This window comes from Tupaia chinensis, unplaced genomic scaffold (genome assembly GCF_000334495.1).
Source record: "Tupaia chinensis unplaced genomic scaffold, TupChi_1.0 Scaffold000617_1, whole genome shotgun sequence".
Taxonomy (NCBI): Eukaryota; Metazoa; Chordata; class Mammalia; order Scandentia; family Tupaiidae; genus Tupaia; species Tupaia belangeri.
The window spans coordinates 528430-543889 of NW_006160136.1; the positions used below are offsets into that span (position 1 = coordinate 528430).

Here is a 15460-nt window from a genome sequence, read left to right on the forward strand (position 1 = left end):
TGTATCAAGACTGTAGATGTCTCAACCTGATAATAATCTGGCTATATAAATTTATATGACATTTGATATTAGGTAAGTAAAATTTAAAGTGTATCTTACTCATGCATGAAAAAATTAAATTGATTTCAAAGTGCTAAACAAAGAAAAATTACGAGTGAAGAATTAGCTGACTAATGAATGTTGGTTTATGGTTTATTGGTTGCTTTTTTTTGTTTTGCCTAATCACAGGGAGGGAAAAATGACTTCTCGAGCTTTGTATTTTCTTTTTGGTCTTTTAAAGCCAGATTTTATCAGTGTTCGTTACATAATGTATCCACTATTTAAAACCCATTAGAGCGTTCAGGGATTGGTCATTATTCCTTAAAATAAATTGAACTACCTAGGACTGGAAGTGTGAATTTAAAAAAAAAAAAATATTTTTATGGAGGAGTCAGGGATCCTTTTACAAGTTGGTTAGTTTAGGGTTGATGTCAGGAAAGCAGAGAGACCCTTCAGACAGACACTTGGATAATCTGAAAAATCCCAAGTAGCTGATCACTAGTTACTCAGTGAATCGAAGTACAGTGAAGACTGCCCTTGACTTGGTAGTTTCCATGTGTTGTGTTCCCATGAGAGCTGACTGCATTAGGATCCGATTGGAGACATATGGTATTGTTAGGAAAAGAGTTAGCAGTTTTCATCTCAGCATGTAAGCTGCCCTTGCATTTTAAGAGAAATACTTTTTTTTTTCCTCTTAGCATACACAGACATTTTAAGACACTCTGCTCAGACCCATCAATAAATAAAGGAATTGAATTGTTTTTAGATTTTCCCCTTCCTCACCTCATTTTACTCAACAGATTCCTATCCACATAAAAGACATTCAAAGTAGGTGTAAATTGTATGGTTATACAAAAAATTCAAAAATTAGCACGCTATGGAGGATTATTGTTGATTCAAGGTTTAACACAGGTCTCAGTTTTGTTAAGTGTCTTCTTGTTTAGAAAAAGTCATATTGAAATCCTTCTTGATCTGATTGATTTGAAAGTATTTTATCTGGTGTTCTCTATAGCACATAATGCTGACTAATAATACAATTTAATGAAGACAAAGCAAGTCACTACAAATCCCCAAAGGCCTGGCATCCTTCCCGGCTGAGATATTAACCTATCTAATATCATAGCTACACCCAATGGAAACATTGTGAATAGCAAGAACTAGTTTTGAGTTTCTTACTTTTATCCCATGGGAGCGAGAAAGGCAAAATAATTTTGCTCAGTTATAAAACTCTTAAGAGATATAACTTTTTGTTTCCAAGATTTCTACTTAATAGAATAGATTAAAATACACAATGTTGATCACAGCAGTACTTGAATTTTCTTATTCATGCATTACTTTGGAAGTCAAGTAGAATTTAATATAGTTGTCAAGTGCTAACTGAAGACATTTCATCTTTAATACTTACCTTTGTGTGGAATAAAGGCACAATACAAGACAGAGGTATTTTGGAAGGTTAAGTATAAAATGCTCTTGTTGGGTATAATTACTAAGTCACTGCTTAGACCTAGCATTAGAAAATATAATCAAATTTGTGTATATGCTATCTGCCCTTATAGGTCTCTAAGGCTTGTTTGTTGAGGATTGTTAAAATTGTACTTTGAAGGAGTAGCAGATGGTGTAATGATTATTTCACTGTACTCTCACATAGTCGACCATGGTTCAAGTCCCAGACGAGGCAACTTAAAACTCACAGTGGGCATGTGTGCGTGCATGACCAAAATCCTGAGAGGAGGAGAGGAGAAGGGATTGCGGCGTGACCATCCTCTCTGGGGTGGAGGTGACCTTGTTTTCTGTTTGTCTGTTTCTCTGGGGAGTGCATGTACCCTACAGCAAAAATCTCTAAAGAAAAAAAAAATTGTACTTTGAGAAACTCATCTTAATCTAATTTTCTATACCTCTTAGAGAGTAGGGTAGCACTGAGTCCTGATATCAGGTTGGAAGCAGTTCCTTTGATATTTTTCAAAATGAAAAATATCTTCACCTTTTTCAGTACTTTAGAGAGCTTGTTCTTACTTATAGTTGTGCTTATTAAAATCAACTATAAGGTCAACCAGTGGTATAGTGGTTAAGGTGATTGGATCCCACATTGCCCACTGCGTGGTTTGAGTCTTAGACCCTGCCACTTGAAAACACTCTAATTTCATGCATGTGCCCACAATCCTGAAAAGGAGAGAAGATTGCGATGTGCTTGTCCCCCACAGGGAGTGCTTTCTCGGTTCCTCTCTGTCTCTCTCTTCCAGCAAATGCAAGTGCCCTCTAGCAAATTATAAACAAAAGCCAGTTGTAACTGGTCTGATCCACTTCCAACTAAAATAAAATTTTAAAAAATGTTTGAAAAATCTCACTGTTCTCTAATATTGAGAATTGACATCTTAGTGGTTTTAAGCGCGTGGTTTTAGAAAATTGCACATCGATGGTTTCAGTTCAATGCTTTGAGTTGTGTGGATGAGGGAGCCACCGTGATCCAATAATGACCTGAAATCCTCAGGCCCTGAGAAAGCTGTTGAAAGGATTAAATGTTGAGTCAATCATCTTCTCAGACTAGTGCCCTGCTTTTAACCCTCTTCAAAGCCAGTCCAGAGCAATTTGTATTCGTATTGCTACTTCTCCATTCAGGGAAAACTTGAGAAAATGCATGTGTTTTTGGGCAACTGGTGCAGTGTCATACTGATTTCTGACAAGTGACAATAAAATTACTCTTTAAGAATATGTGAAGCTGATTATTTTCCTGAGATATTGTCTAGCTTCCAAATCCCTACTGTTTCATTTCTGTTACAAACAAACAAACAAAAAACAAAATGAGCTGGCATGTGGCATGGTAGTTAGTGGCATTGGACTCCCACATGGCCATCAGTGGTTTGAGTCTCAGACCTGGTGGCTTGCTTTCTCATTCTCTCTCTCTCTCTCTCTCTCTCTTCCTCTCCCTCTCTGGTCAAATTAAAATAAATAAATTAAATAAAACAATTCTTAAAAAAAAAAAAAACAACGATGCCAACCTCAAACTTTGACATCACTTAATTTCAAATTCTAAAACCTTCACAGATAAGGTTTTTTAGCGTTTACAAGGACTTACACATTGACCACCTTGATGCCAAGGTCCTCACTTTTTTTTAAATAATTACTTTATTTAATTCATTATTATTATTTTAATTTGACCAGAGAAAGATAAAGAGAGAGGAAAAGTGAGAAAGTAAGCCACAAGGTCTAGGACTTGAACCATGGTCGGCCATGTGGTTGGCTATGTGGGAGTCCAGCGCCTTAACCACCACACCACCTAAAGACTCCTATTTCAATCTCTTTATCTATAATTTATTTATCTAATATGATTCATATTAAATTTAAGTTTTAGTTACTGACAAATTATGTGAGCTGAAAAGAAACTATGCATCTGTCTTCTTTTGGATCAATCTTTCTCTCTAGCCTCCTTTTATTTACTAATCATTTTAATTCTCTCTCTCTCTTCCTCTCCCTCTCTGGTCAAATTAAAATAAATAAATTAAATAAAACAATTCTTAAAAAAAAAAAAAACAACGATGCCAACCTCAAACTTTGACATCACTTAATTTCAAATTCTAAAACCTTCACAGATAAGGTTTTTTAGCGTTTACAAGGACTTACACATTGACCACCTTGATGCCAAGGTCCTCACTTTTTTTTAAATAATTACTTTATTTAATTCATTATTATTATTTTAATTTGACCAGAGAAAGATAAAGAGAGAGGAAAAGTGAGAAAGTAAGCCACAAGGTCTAGGACTTGAACCATGGTCGGCCATGTGGTTGGCTATGTGGGAGTCCAGCGCCTTAACCACCACACCACCTAAAGACTCCTATTTCAATCTCTTTATCTATAATTTATTTATCTAATATGATTCATATTAAATTTAAGTTTTAGTTACTGACAAATTATGTGAGCTGAAAAGAAACTATGCATCTGTCTTCTTTTGGATCAATCTTTCTCTCTAGCCTCCTTTTATTTACTAATCATTTTAATAAAGCCCTAATTTTAATGAATACATCATGGGTCATTCATGTCCAGTAAAGCCTCCCAGAACTAGCTCTATTTGCTTCAAGTTATAATGTTACCCCCAGATTTTGGTACCCTAGAGCATTAAAAATTAAGGTCTGGGACCAGCAGTTAGCATAATGGCTATGTCGCTGAACTCCCATGTAGCTGACTGCGGTTCGAGTCCCAGAACCGGTGGCTTAAACGCATGCTGAGTACCTGTGTGCCCAAGATCCCAAGAGGAAAATGGAGGAGAAGGGATTGCAGCGTGGCCATCTCCCCCCGGGGGGTGATTTCTCGCTTTCTGTCTCTCTGTCTCTCTCTGTCTTTCTGGAGAGCGCACGCGCCTTATAGCAAAAACCTCAAAAAAATTAACATATGTGCCCTGGAGCTGACAGGTGGCATGGTGGTTAAGGCACTAGACTCCCTCATGACTGATCATGGATTGAGTCCCAGACCTGATGGCTTGCTTTCTCGGTTTCTGTCTCTCTCTCTTTGTCCCTCTTTGGTCAAATTAAAATGAAATAGATAGATAGATAAAGTTAAACAAAGGAATTCTTTTTTAAAAAAATAACTCACATGCCCCAAATCAAATTGAGCACTAGTACAGAAACTTGCCAACAATCAGGTGTCACTGTTGGAACTAGGAGATGGGAAGGAGTGACCCAAGCTGTGTCTTAAACAGTGTCAATCATTTCAGTGTTGTTGCCAGCAGCAGGAACAGATCATCCAGTATTTTCTCCTTCCCTAGAGGGAAAAGAAAACACCACGTTCCATAAATGTTGCATGTCCTACCCATCGATCTCTATGTTTTCTGGACAAAATGAAGGATCGTTAGTTGCTTGCCTGCCTCACCCCAGACGTTTCTTTGTCCCATAATGAATTACACAGCAATGTTGTGCAACCCCAAAGCATTCCATTTTTAAACCTCTGGCAAAAGCAAAGGGTAAGTTCCCAGACACTTCAGGGATCTGTAGGGCATGAACTTAAAAGGCTCACTTTCAAAGAGGCCCCAGAGCAGAGGGGTGCACCATGCGGAAAAGCTTCCACATGTAAGGAGATGTGTTGATGAATAGAACATGCAGGCTAGTTCGTAGAGAAATAAATCACGTTTTGCTCTCAAACTAGACTTTCGCCTGTAAGCGCATGTTCCTATCAGTGGAACAATCTTTCCAGAAGAAAATCTGGTATGATCCTTTTTTGTTTGTTTGTTTGTGATTGCGGTTTAGATAAGTGTTTCTAATCCCAATACAATTCCAGGAAGTAGGGGAGGATTGTAAGGGTTCTTCCCACATTGTGGGATGTTTTTAATTAAACAAAGGTTGTGACCAACAGAAATTTGGACAAATCACTAAGTATAAGAGGAATTATATTTTTATAAAGAATTAAAATGTGTATGCCTTCTCAATGCTTTGATAGACTGATGTTAAGGTGGGAGGTTGATAAAAATGTGTGCCATTGTGGATAGATATGAATAGTTCACAGGTGAGACCAGCAGTTAGTGTAATGGCTATGTTGCTGGACTCCCACGTGGTCAACAGCAGTTCGAGTCCCGGACCCAATGGCTTAAACTCACGCCGCATGCGTGCCCAAGATCTTGAGAGGAGAATGGAGGAGAAGGGATTGTGGCATGGCCATCCCCCCCTGTGCCCAAGATCCTGAGAGGAGAATGGAAGAGAAGGGATTGCGGTATGGCCATCGCCCCCAGGGGGGTGATTTCTTGCTTTCTGTCTCTCTGTCTGTCTCTGTCTTTCTGGCGAGCACATGTGCCCTATAGCAAAAACCTCTCCAAAAAAAAAATTCACAGGAGAATGTAATGTCATATATTTACAATATGATATGTTTTATGTTTATTTCTTAAGCGAGAGTCTCACACACAGACAGAGAGACAAGGATCAGGCATTCGTGCATGTATCCACTCGTGCTCAGAGAGGTCTCAGGATGTGAAACCAGGACCATTCCCATGGGGCTCCAGTGTGCCACCACCTGGCCCCAATATATATATAATGTATATAATATAATGTATGTAAATATATTATAAATATATAAATGTATTTTATATATACATATTATACATGTATATCTTTTAATGATAAAGTATTTGTTTAACTTAAATACTCCTCCTGGAATAAATATGAACTTTTTTTTCTTTTAGAGAAGTTTTTGCTACAAGGCATGTGCACTTGCTAGAATGATAGCAACAGAGAGACAGAAAGCTAGAAATCACCCCCCAGGGGGTATGGCCACACCTCAATCCCTTCTCCTCCATTCTCTTCTTGGGATCTTGGGCATGCATGCACAAATGCCCAGCATGAGTTTAAGCCACGGGGTCCAGGACTTGAACCACAGTCGACTATATGGGAGTCCAGTGATGTAGACTCTATGCCATCTGCTGGTCCCAAAATATAAACATATTTAAAAGCAATTTATATGAAAAGATATCCGAGTAATATTTTTATAATTTTTGGCTAGCAGTATATATTGCAGAGCCTCACAATCTATTTCCTCAGTGCTAACAGTCTATTAAGTCCACAAATACATTTGTAGTGGAGAAAGAGGTAACAAATAGAAAAAAAAATACTGGAATATACAATTTGGCAAACTTTATTTTATTGCTTTGTTCAGGAGAAGCATTGCCTTACTGTGTTTTCTTTTTGTGAAACTAAAATATTTTTTGCATAACCCTTTGTAATCAGTCTAATTCCCAATTGGGTATAGTTTTGATTTCTTATAAGTAAGGAGATTTTTACAATATTACTTTTAGTGTAACCTCTAATTTTTCATCTTAGGGGTGCTATCTAGATTATTTCTATTTATCAGACACATAGCTGCTTCATGGTGAAACAAATGCCTTTAGAATTTTTTTTAAAGGTTTTTGCCACAGTGTGCATGAGCTTGCCAGAGAGACTGCGAGATAGTGAGAGGGAAAGTGAGAAATCACCCTGCAGGGGACATGAGACACACTGCAATCCCTTCTCCTCCACTCTTCTTCTGAGAATCTGGGCACACGTGCATGCCCACCCGGCATGATTTACAAGCCACTGACTGGATCCAGAACTTGATCCACAGCCAGTCATGTGGGAATCCAGCTCCTTAACCACCATGACACCTAATGGTCCCTAGAATATTATTGGTGAACTTCTCAGAGTAGCCAACAACTTGATGGTCAATGGAGACTTAGAATCTGTGTGAATTCTATGGAAATTATTTGACCAAACCTTTTTCTAAGGAGCCATATCTGATATTTTGAAGATAAGCATGCTTCGTGTTGGTAACTGATTAGATGTAGGAAAAAGAAGGCAGATATGATTAAATTTCTAAACCTGGATAAGGAGAAGCTAGATAGAAAAGGGACAAGGAATCATCCTCAGAGGTATTGAAATAATTGGAAGAGATTTTGTACCCATGCTATGTCCCTTTTGCCAACCTGTCATTTCAGCTGCAGATGAAATGGGCAGTTGCCACATACCCTGGAAGTATCTCCTTTCAGGTATCTATCTAGTTTCTTCACCTTTTCACCCCAGAATAAAGTCTATAAAAGAGAGGCAAGGAAAAAAGAAAAGCCAACAAAGGGTGCCTCAGTAAGATTGTTACCGCTGTGAGCTACCCCTCAAGGAACCCATAGAATGTGATTCAAAAACCTCCAAAGAATTTGACTCTTGCTCAAACAGATACTAGTCCTCTGCAAACTTTGGGAGAGTTAAGCACGCTAGGACAACTTTTAGTCAATGGAGTATGGGAGTCAATGGATAACTCTGAGCCTGTCATCTTTTGACAGACATTTCTAAGTAACATTTTCTGTAGGGCTTCTTAAGGGGGCATCCACAGTGATAACTAGCTCATCAAGACATCCTTTATTGATTTTTCTTTCCCCAACCTTCCTTCCCCTTTTACATCATCTCTGCTTCCTGGCATCATCTCCCAATTAAGCTACCTTATCCTAGGCTCTGATTTGGAAGAGGGGATATAAATTAAAAGTGGAGTTCTACTAACTGTGTTGGGGAATGATTTTTTGATTCGAACCTTTCGGCTGTCGAGGAAGGTAGATCTACAAAAATAGTGAAGTAAAGTTAATGGATCAAATATTTTTATGACTGTTTTCTTTTTACAGCAGGTATCATAAACCACACAGTAGGGTTGATGAAAGGGAATGTTAGTGGTGGTAGACAGGTAGTAAGCCAGGGTTAAAATGTAGCAAGAGGGGGATAGAAGAAGAGATGGGCAGGGTGCCAACATGGCATGGCTGGCCTCAGAGCAGTTAAAGACATAAAGAGGTGCAGAGCTGGTGACAATGGAGAAGTTTAGAACAATCACTTGCCAATCAAGTTAAGGCAAGGTGCAGGCATAGAAAATTGTCATCATAGAAAAGATACATTTTAAAGTTTTGATCTCGGAGAAACGTAGAGTGCTAAGCGTTGACAATGAGATCCAGTGTGCAAATGCCTGGGGTGGCCTAAAATGAAGTGGAGATGATCTTTAACTGAGAAATTGGAGGCTTCTGGATAAAAAGTTAGAATATCCAAAATTTTCAATAATACTTTAGATTTCACTACTTAATCATATCTTCCCTTTTTTTTTTAAGAGTTTTAATTTTCATAGGAGCAGTTTAAAAAGTGGGAATAAGAGCTGGCAGATAGCATAGTGGTTACATCACTGGACTCCCTCACGGCTGACTACAGTTCGAGTCCCAGACTTGGTTGCTTGAAAATCACACTGAGTGTGAGTGAGTGTGTACCCAAGATCCCAGGAGGTGAAGGGACTGCAGCATGGCCTTCCCCACAGGAGGGTGATTTCTCACTTTCATTCCCACTGTCTCTATCCCTCTCTCTCTCCTGGTATACACACATGCACTAAGGCAAAAACTTCTTTTAAAAAAAAAGTGGGAATAGTGGTGAAAAAAAAAAAAAAATGAAGGTTTTTGCCATAGGGCATGTGTACTTGCCAAAGAGACAGTGAGAGGGAAAGTGTGAAATCATCCCGAAGTGGGGATGGCCACAGCACAGTTGCTTTTTCTCCATTCTCCTCTTGGGATTTTGGGCACACATGTACACGTGCACAACATGAGTTTCAAGCTACTAGATCCAGACCTTGAGCCATGGTTGACCACGTGAGAATTCAGAACTTTCACCACTACGCCACCTGCTGGCCCCAGTTTTTTTTTTTTTTTGTTATTATTATTATTATTATTCTACCTGATTCTGAGTTTTCCAAACCCTGGTCTTTTTCATTTTTATAGTTTCAAGACTTTATGCTTTGCTCGGTGGACATTCTCAGTAAACACTCTGTGGAGTGGTACAAAACCTAGATTGAATGACCCTCATGGTTAAATCTGCTCTTAATGAACTTCTCGAGGGCATGTGGGGATTATACAGCTACGGCTAAACAAGTGTACAGTCAACATGGAGGAAAACAGTGAGGGACAATTTCATGTACTTTCTTAGTTTTTGATGAAAATTCTCTACCATACATATGTTTATCTACAGAGAGAGAGAGAGAGAGAGAGAGAGAGAGAGAGAGATGTACACAAAAGTAAGATCTTAATTTGAGAGACATTTCAGGTACTTTTTTTCTTTTTTTTTTTTAAGGAAAGCTTTATTTATCTAAGACTTCTTTTTAAGTAGTTCTGCTAGAGGCCTACTTGTTACCCCTTTAAGGACCTCATTCTTGGAAAGTACAGTGACAGATTCTGTTTTCTGACATGGCACTCTTCTTATTTAGTTATTGGGTAGTTGGAAAAGTCATGACACAATTTCACAAAGAAAAAATATGTCATGGCTTTTCTGACAGCCCAATATATTAAAGTAATGTCTATATCTTACCTTTTTGCCACTGAGGCTCGTTAAACACTATTATTCCATTGACCTTTTGCTTCTTTTTAGCCCCCTTCTCCTCATAAAAATGTAGTATCTTGAGAATAAAGAGAAAAAAAAAATCCAAACTCTATGTTTTTGTCCCTTTTATCATACTATTGTCTCTTCTCCTTGCCTGGATCAAGTACCACCTTGCCTTATTATTCCTCTTATGATATTATAATATCACATAAGGCATGATTTTAATTTATGAATAAGATATGGTTAATGCCTTGCTGGCCATACCTTTTCTATTGTTATGTAAGAAGCACCAAAGAGTAGTAGCAGAATTTGTTTGGAGTGTCCATTTGTTTACTGAATCCAGATATTTGAAGAACTAGTATTCTCATGAGACAGAGAAAAGGAATGAGGAGATTTCTATACATCTTTAAAATCGTGAGCCATCTTCATCAATTATCCATGAAAAAGTGACTTCATTCGGGTATGCACACATTTCTGAATTGAAGAATTCATGGCAAAAACTTACAAAATAAATAATGAAGCTTTAATCTTATTTCTAAGACCATGTTGGGCTTTGCCTTCTGTCAGCCTAACTAATGAGTAGTTAAACCCTTTAGTGTCTATCTGAGTGAGTCTTGTTAGGAAGCAAAGAGGGTTGAGTGGCTTAAGACCAATTAAGACCTGAGCCAGAGAAAGCAAAGTGAATAATTATGTACGGAGTGCCTTTCCAAATCTAGAATCTTATTTAATATAATTGATTTTAAAATAAATTCTAACCGATTTTTGAATAAACGGCTAGTATTCTGAGGTAAGTATTTGCTACTTTCTCCTCATAACCATCAAAAAGCCTATCATAAGCACAACTCATTTGTTTATGAACCAATTTTTTAGAATGAAAAGCCTGCAAAACTTAAGAAAACATTTGAAGAGGAATATGAATGAACACACTCATTAAGCAAGCTCTGAAGCAGCCATCATTTGTTTATCTTATTAGCTGCTTCGTCTGATTTCTTACATTTTTTTAAGCTCATGAATGATGAATCAATTATTTTACTATTATTTTAGTCATTTTTTTTTTCAGTACAAAAAGAGAAATCTTTCATAGGAAATTGGCATGCTGATGGCTTTTTTCTTTTTTTTAGACTTAATGCATTCCAAAGACACATTTGTCCCACCAGGTTGTGGTTTATCTAAGGATGAACTTTCATGTTTTATCTCTACCTTTTTCCTTAAACAATGACTCTACAACCCCTTTGAATATAAGGATTACACCTCGCTGTTTTTTTTTTTTCTTTATTTTTTAAATTTTGATTTCTTTTATACATTGAATCACATGTTACTTAGCTTGCAAAGTGAATATTCCAACATGGGTACATTTCTCACCAGTCCAGTTAGCAATACTATAAAGTTATCTTCAATAGATAATAACCCATTCCTTTGTCCCATAAATGACTTGCCTCTCTATTTTTCTCCTTAATGTCCTTCTTCATACTCTACTGCTTCACCCACCCACTGCTGACACACACTGTATCTGATATGCACAACCATTTTTTACTATTTTTCTATGTTTTTAAGCATCTAACCCAATGCTTGGCAAAGAGCTATACTAGTAATTTGTGGTTAAATAAATAAGTTACTGTCTATTTGTGGTAGGCAGGATAATGTTCCCCAAAGATCTCTAAATCCTAATCCTCATAACTTGTAAATTTGTTAGGTTATATGGAGAAGAAGAATTATAGTCAGAGCTGAAATGATGATTGTTAATAAATTGATCTTAAAATAAGGAAATTATCATGGGTTATCTGCATAGGCCCAGTGAAATCACAAGGGTCCTTACAAGTGAAGGAGAAAGACAAAAGAAGATGTCAAAGTGATGCAATGTGAAAAGGACTTGGACCTACCATTGCTGGCCTTGAAACTGGAACAAAGTGAAAAATGGGAGGGTGGTTAAGGACGCTGGACTTTGACATGGCCACCCGCAGTTTGACTCCCAGACCTGGTGGCTTCTTTTCTCACTTTCCCTCTCTCTCTCACTCTCACTCTTGCACTGTCCCTCTCTGGTCAACTTAAAAGTAAATAAAGTTAAATAGTAATTATTTTTTAAAAAGTTTGAAAAAGGTAAGAATTCTCCCTTTTACCTCAAAAGATAAATTCAGCTCTACTTATATCTTGATTGTATCTCAGTAGATTTTGTGTCAGACATCTGATTTAAAGAAATATAAGATATTCAATTTGTACTGTTTTATAGATCTATGTTTATTTTCTAAGAGAGATTTTTGTCATAGGGTGCATGTTCTTTCTGGGGAGAGATAGAGAAAGACAGAAAGTCAGAAACAAACCCCCAGAGGAACATGGCCACAGTGCAATCTATTCTCCTCTTTTCTCCTCTTGGGATTTTAGGCATGCACACACATGCACCTGGTGTGAACTTTAAGCTGCCAGTTCCAGAACTCGAACCGAAAAAACCAACCACATGAAGTCCAGCAACATAACCATTGTGCCATTTGCTAGTCACACGTCTAAATTTTTGGTAATTTGTTATAGGAATAATAGAATGTTAACACATTAGTAGAAAGCATTTTTCAACTGAAACGCATTCTGTGTTACTTTATTAAGCACCTTCTGGAGAAATCTTTCTTTTTCTTTTTACTTTTTTCATATCATTTGGGTCACGTATATGTTCAATAGGAAGAACAACTCTTTTGTTAATTATTTTATCTTCACAGTTTTTACTTTCACAAAGAGAGATATTACAATGGAAGACTGCTAAATTGGAAAAGAGAACTTTTGTGGGAAGGGGAATTCTTATATCTCAGAATACATCATTTTTTTCCTCGATAAAATAAAATATTAATTTAAACCATCTGTTACTATAAAATATGCCAAGAAAAGTATGCCAATTGCAAATCCAAGTTCATGCAAATGTATCTCTTACGTCTCAACCTTATGATTCAAGTGATTTTTTTAAAAAGATCTGTAAGTGAATTTTTAAACATGTATTTCTCAGCCAAATGCATATTATCCTTGTAGTAAGATTTGGAGACTATAAATATAAAAACATATCCGTTTTCTTTTGAACTCAGACTTATTTTGAATCAGAGGTTTATATCAAAGAGTTGCACTAGTTGAGTCTCTGAGATGCCCTAAAGAAAAACTACTCAACAGTTTAAGTTGATTTCTAACTATTTTGTATTAAAGCAGATGTCATGTTCCCAGGGTACTTGCCCACCTTCCATCAGACAACACCTGAATCATCTCTTTCACTCCAGGTGTACCATGATCATGCTTCAGGTGTCTGTCTGCCTAAGCCAAAAGTGAGAGTGCCTTTTGTTTGAGGCAGCCCATAAACAATGACTGACAGGTGCTGGAGTGTCACTACTCCAGCTCTTTTGCTCCTGATGAGGATACACTACATGTGCATACACACACACACACACACATATACTTTCAGTTTGATTATTAATAATATATTTATAATGGTAAATAAATTTAGGTGCTGGGAGGCTGTGAGCATGTACTCTACAGAGAATACTATTTTTGCTTTGGATGTAGAGGGATCATGCTTTAAGTTTTCTTTTTTAAAATGTTTTATTAGAGCTTTTGCCTTAGGGTGCATGTGCTCACTGGAAGAGAGAAAGAGAGAGACTGAGACAGAGCCAATAAGAGGGAAAATGAGAAATCACTCCCAGGGAGAGATTTTTGCTATAGGGAGTGTGCGTTCACTGGAGAAATCGAGACAGAAAGTGAGAAATCCCCCCCCCCCCGGGGGGATGGCCACACCACAATCCCTTCTCTTCCATTCTCCTCTCTGGTTCTTGGGCATGCATGCACATGCACCCAGTGTGAGTTTTGAACCACTGGGCCCAGGATACGAACTATGGTCAGCCATTTAGGAGTCCAGTGACATAACTGCTGTGCCACCTGCTGGCGCCCATGGTTTGAGTTTTGATCTTGTCTGTTCTTTACTTTTGAACATAGGTAAGTCATTGGCCGCTCACCAGGTTCCACATGAAACCTAATGATTCCATTAGATATTAATAATAGCTCCTCTACTAAAGTGTTGCTAGAATAAACTGAGAGTTTGTCAACTCCACAAAGAGATATGGCAGTAAACGGGAGATTTAGTTAATAGCATCTATTCGTGTCATGAGAATCATTTCAACATCCACCTTCTAGGCTGGAAATAGAATTTTTTTTTCTTTTTTTCTGTTTTTTTTTTTGGAGAGGTTTCTTGCTATAGGGCACATGCGTTCACCAGAAAGAGAGAAACAGAGAGATTGAAAGCGAGAAATCACCCCCCAGGGGGGATGGCCATGCCGCAATCCCTTCTCCTCCATTCTCCTCTTGGGTTCTTGGGCACACATGCACATGCGCCCGGCATGAGTTTAAGCCACCAAGTCCGGGACTCGAACCGCGGTCGACTACCTGAGAGTCCAGCGACATAGCCAGTACGCTAACTGCTGGTCCCATGGAAATAGAATTTAACAGTTGAAGTCTATGAACTATAATCATTGATAGCACTAGCTAGCACATAGACTATATGAAGTATACCTTCTGCATAACTAGGTAAGGACTTTCTTTTGGAGACTTATTTTTGTTACCATGTCTCATGTTAGAATGGTATTTAATAACTTGTGCTCATGTTGGAGATGAACAGTTTTCTGGGATAATTGGACAGAGGGCACCATCACATAAATATTTACCTAGAATTTGCCCTAGTGACCCCTGGATTCATAAACACTAGTCACACTTTTTATAGGACCAAAATGGTCATGTTAATGCAGAGGATCATTATTCTAGGTAAAACAACTCTAAGAACTTCTATGACCATATGACCTCAATCTTTCTGGAAAGGTTTCTCAGTATATCTTTGTACTGCTAGCTCCCACAGCCCAGAATTACCTTATTTTACCTTCATTTCCCAGAGAAATTCTGCTCAAATAGAAACACAACACTTTTCACACAGATTTTCTTTATTTTCAACTCCCCTTCTTTTAACTCCCACAGCACCACACTGAATTGTGTTCTGCACTGGAAGTCTATTTGTGATGTATAGCCTGGTTTAGCAATTGCTGTATATTTACCTTATCCCACTGGATGGCAGAATTAGGCCTTTTTTATCCTTATATTTCCTTCAATACCTAACATTTGAACATAGGAGATTGAATATTAGGTTTACTGAATTGGTTTAAAAATAGTTGACTATATTATTGTAGTGTGATTTCTTAATATTCTCTTAATTCTCTCAGTAATGCATTTGATTAGTAAATGCTTGTAATGTGAATGCAAATACCTTCAACCATAATGATTGTATATAGAAATCTTTTGCATAATATGTTCCTCTTTGTAAATTTTAAGATATTTAATCTCAGAACCTTTGAGGGGGGATAAAAGACAATGTGCAGAGACAGAAGAACCTCTTTTGAGCTCATAAAGGTTAAATTGCCTGTCCATTCTTTTTCTTATTTCCTGTTGCTTCTTTTTCTAGATTAAAAAAAAAAGTTTTAAGGTGATAGTCTATGGAAATTTATGAAAGCAAAAGGAATAGAAAATAAATGTGTTAGAACACCAAACAGCCTGTAGGTTGTTACAGTTAATTCCACTAC

At 37.5% G+C, this 15460-nt stretch overlaps 1 protein-coding gene across 6 annotated transcripts in view; it reads left to right on the top strand.

Moving 5' to 3' along the window:
* RBMS3 (RNA binding motif single stranded interacting protein 3) overlaps nucleotides 1-15460 on the top strand; it is a 638647-nt gene that overhangs the window by 367894 nt on the left and 255293 nt on the right. The window lies entirely within an intron of this gene.